Below are 13,904 nucleotides of genomic sequence, written 5' to 3' on the forward strand. Positions count from 1 at the left end.
TGGCAAGTTTGGCATCTCCTTTCCCAGCTAAGAATCTCTATCCCTTCGCTTCTCTGTGTCTTGCCTCCTGGCAGCAGCTGGGAACTCCAGGGCATATGGAGAGCAATGGTGGAAGCAGATCTCCTTGACTTGTTCCACATCTCACATAGAAATACTTGCCCTTCACTCTCAAGTATGTTGGCTACTTTGAAAGGCTGTATTTGGTGGTGGTCTGAGTGTTAGCTACAGTTACTGCAGTAGTTCTGTGAACAGAACCCATAGTGTCCTGCACACCAGGCAAGAACTCGACAACTGAGCTACACATCTAGCCTGGTGCCACGTTTGATAGGGTTCTTTTCTGGTTTTGGTTTGCAGAATTAGTATCACAAGTGGGTGCTAAGTTGTACTATTTGACCTTTGACATATATAGAGAAGAAGATATCAGCCCCCATATCCCACTGGCCTGATGAAATTTATTTTCTAAAAATATTTAAGTTTTATTATTTTAATTGTGTGTGTGCATGAACATGTATATACATGAGTATGTATGTGTATATATGCATGTGTGTATGTGTGTGTGTGTGTGTGTGTGTGTGTGTGTGTGCATACATGAGTGTGGTTGCCCACAGAGGCCAGAGGTAGCAGGTTCTCTTGAAGCTGGAGTTACAGGCAGTTGTGAGCCAAGTGATGTGGTTGCTGGGAATTGAACTCCCGTCAACTGGAAGAACAGTATGTGCTTTAGCAGCTGAGCTCTCTCTCTAGCCTGTAATACCCTGCTTTTTGAATAGTACAGTAATCTTGCATTTTTGAGACTAAGGTAGTGTTTTATGGAGATTTTTGCAGCTATGTACCAGGGAAGTGTTGGCCATTAGTTTTCTCTTCTTACGGGTCCGTATAAGGTTTTTAAAAAATTAAATGTATTTTAACTAATACATAAAAACATAAAATGGGATTTCCCCTCTGCACCTCCCTCTGACGAGGACGTGGATGTTGGGGTCAGATGCACACCTCAGGGTACCCTCCTCTTGCTGGGCAAGGCCACTGTCCTGAAGCACACCAGAGGAGGCATTTAGACAATGGCTTGGCCAGGAATGTCCTCTGTACCTCACCTGAAGCACCTCTCTGACGGCTGCAGACAATGCCCACCTCTTCTCCAATCTATTGTAGGAAACAACCTGGTCTCCAGAGTGCTAGGAAAATGGGATTTACTTGCTGAATATCCAGAGCTGTCCAGAAACAACAAGAAGAACCAAAAACTGCAGGGCGCCATGCTGTAGAATGGGGAAGTCACAGATTGCCAACAAGAGAGAGTCCAGCTTGGAACCTGGAGTGGCTCGTGGTGGGAAGTTCTCACTGCAAGCACAGAACTCAGACCGCAGCTCAGACCCAAGCTTTGATGTACTCGGGAGTGATGGAGGGTGCAGGAGCCACGTGCATCATGGGAAACCAAGAATGGTACAACGACCATCAAGGAACAAGGTCAAGAGCACGTGGCTTGCATGACCAAACTTATCCAGCCGGGTCACACCCGAGGAACCCAGGAAGGGCTGATGAGTTGGTCATGATGCTCTAGGATGTCCTTTGTGCCCAAGCCTGAGCTCAGGCAGGAAACTATACCCTCCTGTCACATGCCTCCTCACCCCATTGAAGGGGCATACAGCAAATGAAAAGATAGCAGAATGCCCCACTAAATTGTTTAGGTCCTTTCTTCCCAGCCCAAAGAATTATACCAGGGATCCATGATGAGGAACAGAAAGAGAGACAGTCTATTAAAATGAAAGTGGATAAGCGGGCAGTGGAACCCCAGCGTGAACTATGAGCCCCACAACTCTTTATAGAACCTGTTTTCTCTTGACTCATAAATCTTAGGCTTTCTTGGGCATGTTCTGTTCATGCCATGTAGTCCAGGTAGGGAGGGACTCCCAGTCCTCTGCAGAGTGCTTCTCTCTTGTTAATTCGAAGCTTCTCTCTCCAGCCTCTCATCTTCTGACGCCACCCCCAGCAACAGATGATGAGGTCAGTTTGGCTGGTGTCCCCCTGACTCTGGCTTCACACGGGCGGAGTAGGGAAACCCTCAGTGATTCTGGGATGACGTCTGCTGCAGTCAGTGATCAGTCCCCTGGGCCTTGATATCCTGGCCTCTTTGTTACTTACTTAACCTCAGTGCTGACAGAATCCCTGGACACTAAATAAACCCCGGCTTGACTTACTTAGTTGGTTAATCTATGCTAAAGCCCTCAGAAGCGGTTTATTGATTTGCTTAAAGAGAGATCCCAGGGGGAGAGACCATCAGCTTCTCCAACTGTTCTGTCATTCAGCTCAATGATGGCAGCGCTCCTGCATGAGATCCCGAGATGAGAATTCCATTCAGAAGGAAAACCTACACACCTTCATTGTCCTTGAGGAAAGAAAACTGCTTGATGAGTCAAGATTCTGCAGCGACAGCTGCCTGACCAGGTCATTTGCTTCCACAAGGACCAAGTCCGAGATGGCATATGCCAAGTTCAGGAGGCCCTGCAGGTTGGCAGTTCAGGGCAAGGCAGCATGCTGGGGAGGCCCTGGGGCTTCAGGTATAGCAATGTATGGCAATGGACCATGCGGGATGTCAGCCTGGGGATACAGGATGAAGGGAGGGGGAGTTGTCTAGGCCTGAAAGGATTCTATCAGTGGTGCTCAGGATAGGGTTCATCCAGAGAAATGGAACCAGTGGGGTAGGTAGGTATGAGTGTGTATAGGAATATGGGCTTCTTCTATACACTCACACATCAACACGCAGTTATACATTTGCTTCCACAGGAACCAAGTCCGAGATGGCATATGCCACCATACTCATGTGACATTTTGTCACTTATTGACATCATGACATGTGGAATGCACCAGAGATGACCACTCAGACACTGTGTATGGCCACTGAAAGTCTTTATTCCAGCCAGCTGCAGCCACACTCAAGCGTTCAGGGATCTGCGCATAGCCCTGAGTGCCCCAGAGCACAGTGTCTAGAACATGGGACTTTTTAAAGGCAGAAACTACATCCTCGCCTCTCAGTCTGCAGCTGCAGGGGACTTCGTGAAGGAAGCAGTTTTAGCCGAAACTAAGAGAAGCAGTTAGCTGCAGGTAGCTCCATGTAGACAGGCAGCTTAACAGAAGCTGTGTTCGCTAGGACACCCTGACTTCTTGTTTCTAGAAGAGATGAGTAGTGTTCCGTGGGATTCCCCGCGAAGAAGGATTTGTTAACTAATTCGATTCTAGTTAAACTCGAAATGGCCTCAGCAAGAATACAAGATGGGGGAACCTCTGCCTTGTCTTGTCCCTACCACAGTTATGGTGGTCTTCGTTTGGGTTTGGGGCAGTGCGATCTGTGCCGTTAGCATGATGACGTGTTAGCATGATGACGTGTTAGCGTGATCACAAATTACCTAACGATGCCTTTATTAGAACATAGAGATGATGTAAGTGATATGTAATTGTGATATATCACATATATGCTATACATACATACACATATAATGTGATAAGTGTGTGCGTATGAGTGTATATAGGAGCTTGCGTGTGTGTGTGTGTGTGTGTGTGTGTGTGTGTGTTTATGTATGTGGGGAGGGAGAGACAGAGAAAGGGGACAGCTGGCTCATGGGATGGTTGAGCCTGGATATCTGAACTCTGCAGAGGCCCCAAGGAACCGGGAAGGACTGGTCGTGCAGTCTTGAGTCTGAAGGCCAGTGTGGGCTTAACTCCCTTTTCCTAGCATGGTCTTGGGGTTTTTGGCCTTCAACAAGTTAGATGAAGCCCATCTCAAATAGAGTGGTATTTCGGACCCCACTGATGTGACCAGGAATCTCATCTGAAACTCTTTCCCAGCCACACCCTGATCTGTGTATGTCTGACCAGACATCTGGGCATCTTGGCCTCGTTATATAAAAATATGTGATGGGAACCTTTGTGGGTGAGAAACAGGAGGCCTGGCCAGGGCTGGGATATCAGCCACATGGGAGTGCCTGTGGGGGACCAGATGGGCCAGAGAGCTGAAGCCAGGCTTGGGTTTCTACTCTGGATCTGGGCCTAGTAGATCCGTAAGCACCATGGACAGCACCACTGCCTCTGTACTGATGGGTGTCCACAGAAGTGGATGGGACGGTGGATCGGGACGGTGGATCAGGAGTGGATGGACTGTTAGAAACTGTTGCCAGGGGGGATGGGAGAGCTGGTGGAAGCAGACGTGACACATTCTCGTAGGAGGTAGGAGCTTTGAGAAGTCACTGCTACTGGAAGCTACTGGGTTGGGTTGCTACTGCTGCAGTGGAAGTGGGCTGGTTGCTGAGAGAGGGCCGCTGTAGGCTGAGTCCTACCTTCTTGGTGTCCTCTGCACCCCATTTCTGCTCTTTCCTGCCCTCTGTCCTGGTGTACTCTGAAGGAAGGGTCACACCAGATGCAACACCTCCGTATCAGACTTTCCAGCCTTCAGAGGACCCTGAGAAATGAGTTTTTTTTAAAAGATTTATTTTATGTATATGAGTACATTGTGGCTGTCTTCAGACACACCAGAAGAGAGCATTGGATCCCATGACAGGTGGTTGTGAGCCACCATGTGGATGCTGGGATTTGAACTCAGGACCTCTGGAAGAGCAGTCAGTGCTCTTAACCGCTGAGCCATCTCTCCAGCCCATGATTAACCACTCTGTGACAGTTCATCCCAGTAGCCAAAGACTAAGATATAGGTAGCCGTGGCCACCAAGGCTTACTGCCACAGTCGTGGGTCTGGGGAGGGAGGGAGGTGTGACTGTTTTAGACAGTCTACCCCATGCCTCTACTGGAGCGCTGGATTTTTATAGGAAGCCTGACAGGTAGCCCTTGCTGGCAGAGGAAGGTGGATAAAAAGGAGTTGGTGCACAGGAGTGGGGTGGGGTGGTGAGGTGGGGGTGCTGTCTCCTTGATGTAGAGTCTCTTACGGTTGTTTCTATAGAGGAAAGGTTCACCCGGTCCTCTCCGTGTTGGCTGCTGTTGTTCTTCTCGAGGTGCCACCATTCCACAGGCTTCTCAGCCCAGCTTTTCCCCCCAGAAGTCGGTGCTGTTCTGCGGTAAGTAGGAACAGCAGAGAAGCCAGGCTGGAAGCGTCTTCGACCTGCTGGGACATGCCACCTGGGAGCGGCTCTCTTAAATCAATTTGGAAATCTCTTCCATGTAACACAAATGGACTTGTCGAGGGAATAGAAGTCGCTGCCAAGTCCCTACCTCGAGTGGGATGAAAAATTAGATGAATCTGCAAAAAGCAGTCAGCAGGCGGCTGCCTCCCCTGCCACAGAGGCTCAGGAGGACTGGCGGTGGGGATGTGGCCTGGTAAAAGCTTCAGAGCTGAACAGGGGTTTCCTGTCCAGGGGCTGCCGGTGCTGGGGGAGGGGAGCTTTGGTCATGTGACCTGAGGTTGCTTGAGTCTGTTGCCCAGTGCCGGTGTAGTAGCTCCTAAGCAGGCTGTGGAACACGAACGTGACCCTGCATCATTGTGCTGAGAGGGGCGCGATGAAGGGTGGGAGGCTAGGCTCCTTTTCCTGGGAGTTCCTCAGCCTGGAGGGCAGGCCCTCTCGCCAAGCAGACCTCTCTGCATTTTGCGTAGCTCATCACACGGGTCTATAAAGGGCATGCGGGGTGGGTCCTGCTCCCTTCATCCAGCACCGCTAAGCATGCGCCGTATAGTAAGAGTTGCATGGGCAGCGCTCCGTGATACACACAGCCAGATGTGCTGTCCAACAGGCGGGAAGCCCAGGGTTCCGTCCCCAGCACCTAACCCATTAGGTTTGCTGGCACACTCTTGTAACCCCAGCTCTCGGGAGATGGAAGTAGGGGACCAGACATTCAAGGTCATCCTTGGTGCCATAGTAAATTTGAGACAAACCTATATGAAACCTGTTAAGAAGGTAGAGGAGGGGGAGGGGGAGGGGTGGAGGAGGGGAAGAAGAAGGATAGAAAAGGGAGGGGGAGTTGTTATCCGTCATCATAGGAAGATTTGACTACAGAGATGATTTCTATTTTTACCCTTCTCTGCCCACCAATGGTTCTGGTTCTGATCCTCCACAGAGAATCCAGCAGGCTGTGTGGAGCTCCATACAGTTTTTAGGTGCTGTGGCCAAATGCCTGCTCTGAAGTCTATACCCACTTACTCTCTCAACCACAACGTGGGCTGCATCAGTTTTGTAGAACTCTTGCCTGCACTAAGAATCTTTTCTTGATATTTTTCAAGTGGATATAAAGTGGGACCACATTACTCTTTGTATAAAGTGCGGTAGCTGTGTGACACGTTGGCTAAGGGAGTACACTTTCCAGAATCCCATGGATGATTCTGCCTCAAGAGCCACAGGGGCTCTCCTGGGGGCTGTGTGGGCAGGAAAGATGCTCTCTTTCTTGGTAGGGGAGTCATCTGTCTTCACAGGCTGTCCTGCCTTAGGACCAGGGCAGGACCAGGGACCTGCTCTCCTCTTCTCCCCACCCCTCCCCCTGTTCCTCATCTCAGTGCATGGAGAAAGCTTCAGCTTCAGCAATGTGCCACCACGTCAGAGACCTTGCGAGTCAGGGGTGTGTCCACTCTTGCTGCCACTGCTCATGCTGTGGCCTACAGTATGTGTCTGCTGTCTCCATCACAAACCCTTCCTTCTCCTTCCTCCTGACCTGTGGGCTGTAAGCTCCAGTACGAGCCACAAAGATGGCATTCCTGGGAGACTGCTTGGCCAGCCATATGGCAGACCACAGAAAAATCTATAGCAACCTCCATCACCTCCCATTACCTCCTTCCCACTAGCTCCTCCCCATCACCTCCTCCATCACCTCCTTCATCTTTACCTCTTCCTCCCATCATCTTCTTCTCATCACCTCCTCCATCATTTCCTCCCTCATTACCTCTTCCTCCTATCATCTCCTTCCCATCATCTCCTCCTCCACCACCTTCTCCTTCATCACCTCCTCCATCATCTCCTCCCCCCTCACCTCCTTCCCATCACCTTCTCCCCCATCACCTCCTCCTCCATCATCTCCTCCCCATCACTTCCTCCCATGTTACCTCTTTCTTCATCTCCTCCCCATCACTTCCTTCCCATCACCTTCTCCCCCATCACTTCCTCCTCCATCACCTCTTCCCTTATTACTTCCTCCCCCTTTACCTCCTTCCCATCGTCTCCTTCCCCGACTCCTCCCCCATTACCCTTTTCTTCATCACCTCCTTCCCATCACCTCCTTCCCATCACCTCCTCTCCCATTACCTCCTCTCTCATCACCTCCTCCCTCATTTCCTCCTCCTCTTTTATCATCTCCTTTCCATCACCTCCCCCACCTTACCTCCTCCATCACCTCCTCCCCCATCACTTCCCCTGTTACCTCTTTCTTCATCTCCTCCTTCCCATCACCTCCTCCTCCATCATCTCCTCCCCCATCACCTCCTCCTCCACTACCTCCTCCTTTACCACCTGTTCCTCCATCACCTCCTTCTGTTCCACCTTCTTCCCATCACCTCCTTCTGTACCACCTTCTTCCCATCGACTCCTCCCCATCACCTCCGTTACCTCCTTTCTTATCACCTCCTTCTTCATCTCCTCCGTCAATCGCCATATCATCATTTCTATACTTCTCTGATCCTCTGTCGATTTAGAAGCTATTACACAAGTCTAGGGATATAACTCAGTTGGTTAGATTCTTGCTTAGCAGGTACAAGGCTCTAAATTTGAACACCAAGCACCCTCAAGAGAAACCCCTAATCTCTGAAAGTTAAGCCACAGCAAGAAACCCCCGAACCCAAGCTGTTGCTTACTTGTGACTGGATCGTACACGGACACAGGGCTAACAGTGGTTGAGATGTTACCCTGCATGTCTCGGTCCCTGTCCAGCCCTTGCAGTTGCTCAAATACACTTCCCAAGCATTCCAAAGCTTGTATATGTTGGAAACCTTTAGTTTCTACACAAACCTATGCTTTCCGTGCACCTGGGAATGCTGCACTGCCAGTCTTGATTTATTTACCCAGTAATGCATCTCGGAAATGGAGCCATTGCTGTCTCCTGGGTCTGCCTCTGCATTTCTCACAGGGACTGAGACCTCACTGTGAGCATTTCTGCGTTTGACTCTACCGTCCCATAGTCGTGCAGTTCTCCTGTCTTGTCCAGTTCTGTTAAGTTCTCCTATCTTTTTATATATCCCGAAGTTCTGTTAAGAGCAGCCCATACCTGGGTCATTTTGAACACATGCTAAAATTCCATGGGAGGGCTGGGTTTGATAGATGTTGTCCAAGGGACCACACTGTGCTCCTTATTTCTATTGCCAAAGAAGCACAACCTGCAGTCACTAGTCATTAGATTGGCTTGTGACCATACCAGTGGGAGATTACCTTGATTGGTGATTGATGTGGGAGGTCTCGGCCCACTGTGGGTGGTCTCATTCCCTGGGCAGGTGGTTCTGGGATGTATGAGAAAGCCAAACACGAGCCTATGCAAGCCAGCAAGAAGCATCCCATTGCTTTCTGCTTTGGTTCCTGCCTTGAGTTCCTGCTGTGACCTGGTGAACACATCTGTGGGGTCTAATCCCATCTTCTTGTCATTTATCCTCTCTGGGCATAGACCCCTAATGCAGGAGTCAGAGCCTGAGAACGTTCCCCAAGGTCTTTCCTCAGCGGGAACCCATTAGTGCACTTCTGGTGTGAAATCTGCTCTGTGAGATCTGGAGCCAGACAGCATGGGAAGCTGACTCTGTGATGCTGTGAAGTCTGGTGTCACCGAAGGCTAAGTGGGTTCTGCCCGAAGTTCCTTAGGACGGCTCCATATGTCACCTGTGCACACCACAGGTCTATGGTTGTGGCTTCCTGTGGCTTCCATTCTTCTTGATTCTTTTTTTTTTCTTCAAGATTTATTTATTTTATGTATATGAGCACACTGTAGCTGTCTTCAGAAACACCAGAAGAGGGCATCAGATCCCATTACAGATGGTTGTGAGTCATCATGTGGTTGCTGGGATTTGAACTCAGGACCTGTGGAAGAGCAGTCAGTGCTCTTAACCACTGAGCCATCTCTCCAGTCCCCTTCTTCTTGTTTCTTGGAGTGCCCAACCTTTATCAACCCTTTGTGAGCCTGTGGTCCCCTGCACAAAATCCTCTCTTGATGGAAGGACCTGGAAGGTTTCCCTTGACCCAACTGAACCCCGACTGACAGGCATATGTCCTTTCGTAAACGACTTTGCTATTATCAATTGGTTTCTATCATTATTGATATTCTTACCTCGTGAAGATGGTTTCATTTAACGAGACGGAACAGCACCTGATCTATGACACAAATTCCCAAACTTTTCTCCAGGTTTTGGCTCAGTTTCTGAGTGTTTGATACTAAGATTAAAACAATTGGGGGGGGGTGCTGGAGAGATGGCTCAGTGGGTAAAGTGCTAGGCGTGAAAATGGAAGATGCCAGTAGCAAGTTTGAATCTCCAAAACCCACAGGAAGCTAGCTAGACTACATGGTCCTTAATATCAGTGCTCCTAATGGAGAGATGGGAGGTGGAGACGTCAGACTCTCTGGAGTGGCCAGGCCAGCTGGACAGGCAAAGGTGTGCCTCAGACCAACAAAAGAGATTGTTCTCTGACCTCCACATACAGCTCCCAACGCACGCACACACCCCCAAACAAACAAACCATCTTTATGTCATTGCATTTATTTTCTTCTACAGACTCTGGCTTTTGTGTTGCATTTAATGCGACGGGGCAGTGAGCTCTCGCATGTCCTTCTATGGGCTCCCTTGTTTCCGAGTCTCCCGGAAGCCTGGGAACCGTTGGGTGGCATTCTCCTGTATCTGCCTCCTTTCTTTCCCCTTAGCTTCTCCGTGGACTGGGGTGCTGTACCCCTCCCTGAGCGTTGCACTCTGAAAGCTGGTGCTCCCTGATTCCTGTGAACAGCTGTAATTGCCGTGCTTCCTAGAGAGTTGCACTGTTTATCATTATAAAGTGACTTGTTTTAAATAATGCATTTTGTTCCCAAATAAGGCCTGTCTGGCATCGATTGTTGTCCCTGCACTTTAAACAATGCATTTACCTCCTGTGCTTTTTATCTTTGACCTCTGAGAGCAGCTGTTTTCAGCTTATCTCCGTCCCTGGGTTTTCCTTCTTGAATTAGTTAAAGCCTTGACTGAAATGCAGATCCTTTCCAGCGTGGTTCTGTTGTCATTGCTTGCACTGCCTTTAAATTCACCAGGGGAATACATTCACTCCCTCCCCAGGGCTTTTGCTTGTTTGCCTTTTGCGTTTGGAAGGCGGGATGTTTGCTTCAGTGACTCTCCTTTCTTTCTCTCAAGATTTATTTTACTTACAGGATTACACTGTAGCCATTTTCAGACCAGAAGAGGGCACCAGATCTCGCTATAGATGGTTATAAGTCACTGTGTGGTTGCTGGGATTTGAACTCAGGACCTCTGGAAGAGCAGTCAGTGCTCTTAACCACTGAGCCATTTCTCCTAGCCCTGCAGTGACCATCTCTTGATTCCAAGCCTACCTCATCCTCTGTTGACCCCAGAGACAGTGAGAGGGTGAGCCTGCCTCAACCTCTCAGCTTCTTCTATGTTCCATTCAGCTGTGTTTTAAAGTCTCGGTGTTCACTTTTGCATCTTTAAAGTTGATTCATATGCCTATTAACAATCTATTAATTCATGTCTACGTCTATGTAAATATTAGATATTCTAGACCACTTTCATATTTCTCCGATTAGGCATGTGCCCGCTACTCCATAGATCTAATTACACAGCAGCTGATTTGTACACACCAGCTTAGATGCTTATCACATGGAAATAAATATCTTCTCTGGTTATGACAGATGTTGAGGTCTATGCTTCTTTTTCATTTCTCAAACTTCTCTGCCCTTTCCTTCTAATCCTCTCTAAAGCAGAATCTTTCTAAGATGGTCTGTGTCTACCAGTGGTATCATATCTACTAACAGAATTGCACTGTTTTTAGTGTGTGTGTGTGTGTGTGTGTGTGTGTGTGTGTGTGTGTGATAGTCAAGTACGTGGGCCTGCTCCCCACTGGCTGGTGAGGTTTGACAAATTCTCTCTTTCTCTTTTGCTCAGCCAAGGCTGTCCTCTGGTAGCGTCTTGAGGATGGGTCCCTTCTGTATTTCTATTTTGATGTTCATTACCAATTCAGAGTACCAAGATTTTGACTTAAATAGGTTTTGATCTTGACAGTTTGATTGAACTTAATTTCCAAAATATATTTGCCATTTGCCTCTCACGAAATTATCTGTTTAATTTTATGTGTCTGGGCTCTTTGCTACGTGTATCCCTGTGTGCATGTGCAGGCCTATGGAGGTCAGAGCAAGGTATCGGATACCCAGGAGCTGGAGTTACAGAGGCAGGAGGTGTAAGCTTCCATGCAGACGCTGGGAACTGAACCTGGCTCCTCTGGAAGAGCTGCCGGTGTTCTTAGCTGCTGAACCATCTTGCCACCATTTTGATTTGAAGGACAAGTTGCCAAGCTGTGAGATGTGGGGGGTTACACGTTCCTTTGGGAAAACTGTGAAGGCATCAGTCTTCTGGGTCCTAGCACCGAATCCTGCCCCTGGCATCCCAGGGTTTATATCTTGCACACCATCTCCCCTTTTCTTCCCTCTAGTCATGGACAGCTCTTGCTGTGTCCATATCTGTCCTGTCTGGACCCTTGCACGTCCCACTAGAGAGACTGTGCACAGGGCTGATTTCTTTACGGAGATCAAGGTCCTCCTGACGGTTGTGAGATTCTTGGTCGTTAGACACCAACAGAGGAGTCCTGATGGGATGAGGTGCCCTAGGGGGAGTTGTCTCCATTTCCTCTCTCCTCATCCTACCTGGTGAACATTTCATTCACAGCCTGGCCTGGCTCACTGAGGCTTTAATTCTTGCAAATATGTCTTCCCAGCTCAGGCTTTTACTACTCTGGAAAAGCTGCAAGGTTGCTCCACAGGTCTCTGCTACATGTCCGATACCAAACTTCTTACCCTAAGCAGGACTGTTAGTTTCCAAGGTGGTTTTGTCACCCTGCCCCCAACGCCTGCCACCACAGGTCACTTCCTAGCTGCTCTACTCGTTTGATGTTTATTGCACACATCAGCGCTTCCTTGTACACAGAGGCCCGGGGCTAAGGCGCCTCTCTGTTTCTTATTGTCCCTTTTGGTCCTGGTGACAGGAGGAAGGGAACCACTCTCTTGTTTAAATTGCTTCTGTGTCTTGGTGTCTCTATTACAGATGAACACCGCAGACACGTTGTCCCAAGCAGGGACCCTAGAGTAGATCCGAGAGAATGCACCATAGCAGGGTAAGGGTGACCGTCACAGCATCCACTTTGCTGACCTGGAGTCCTGACATGGCTTGTGCTAGGCAACCAGATGCTGATCTGATATAGGTCGTGTATCTGTGGGCTCCAAACAGGAACTAGGACCACGCAGGCTGTGGGCGGGACAACCGTGTTGGGCTTCATCACAGCAGCTAACCCATATTCAAATGAACTGAATTCAGTTTTTTCCCCCAGCACTAACTTAACATAGCGCTTCTGTGACAACCATTGAGATTGTCATCTGCACCCTCCTTATATACAGCCTGCCCAGGAATTGTCATGGTTCCATCCTCCTGTCCTCCCTTCTCTTTATCCCCTACAATGCCTTTGAGTCACTCCATGATTCTGGCCTGTATTTCCAGGCTCTTGGACTCCTGGATGGTTGTGCACTTAGCCAGAACCTTGATGCTCATCCCAACAGTCTCTTAGCGACTGTTCCTGCCTCAGAGCACTCAGCTTCTCTCCGCCCTCTTGCTTTCCCTGGTCCTGTGCAGCCTTGAGGCTGAGGACTCTACTGTCGACTCTGCCAAATGTCAGGTGTGGCAGTCCTGAGTCAGATTGCCCTTCTGCTCTCTCCTGAAGCTGAGGGGAGAGAGTCTCCTGCAGTTTTGTGTCCACTTTGTGCCTGTTTTTTAAATCCCCTAAAGCAGGACTTAGATCCTTTTCCATAGAAGCCCAGAAAGCATGAGATGCTTTCTATTTTGCGAGATGCTTCAGGGATTCAGCCTTTTAGAGCTGTGCTCAGAGCAGTCAGGAGATGCTCTGAAGGGCCGACAGCTATAGGGGCCTCTGCTCTGGAAGGGTCTGTGTATCGGGGCACACAGACACTTATTTAGGTAACTAAGGATACTTAGAGGGCCATGACACTGTGATCTCCCTCACAGGAATCTAGGAACCAGTGATGTATTCTAGATGCCAGGAGAAGTAACTGTGTGTGGGAGGGGGATCTTAAGTGAAGGCCTATGATGTGGAGATAAAGGAATACAGCTTGTGGGGAAAGGAATGGGGGGGAGTATTTAGGGAAGTTTGTGGAGCACCGCAGAGGTAGGGCCTGATCTAGTGTGGGCTCAGTGGAGGGTCAGAGGGACTAGGAGTTGTGGAATGGGAGGGAACCGAATGTAACTCATTTTCATACTTTCCTCCAAATTCAACCCCGGGTGCAGAACCCAAGATCTGGGACCCTCTCAGAGGACTCCACACAAGGGTGGTGGGATGGGAAAGACCACAGACCTCACACCAGGCTTGGAGGACTCTGAGAGCTTCCCGTTGAGTGGTGGTGATAAGAGAAGACATTACAACCATGCCCATCACATTATGGACATCCTCAGCCGGGACAGCTGATTTACAGCAAACTTGGGCAGAACAGCAAAGGCTACTGCCCCCCTTTCTCCAACCCTCCATAGAGGCCCCAGAATAATTGGGGGTGGGCTGGATGTAGAAGAGGTCAAGCAGGGCTAGCCACTACTGAGAATGAAGGGGGCGGATCCAGAGAGGTTTCAACCGGGCTCTTTGAAAGAAAGAAAGTCGTCTCGTCACCTCAGAACTTTGAAATTAATTTATTGCAATTAGAGCGAGAGCCCTGGTTCTGCACGCAGGCCGCTTACTATTCAGCTC

This window comes from Rattus norvegicus, chromosome 7, assembly GCF_036323735.1.
Source record: "Rattus norvegicus strain BN/NHsdMcwi chromosome 7, GRCr8, whole genome shotgun sequence".
Lineage (NCBI taxonomy): Eukaryota > Metazoa > Chordata > Mammalia > Rodentia > Muridae > Rattus > Rattus norvegicus.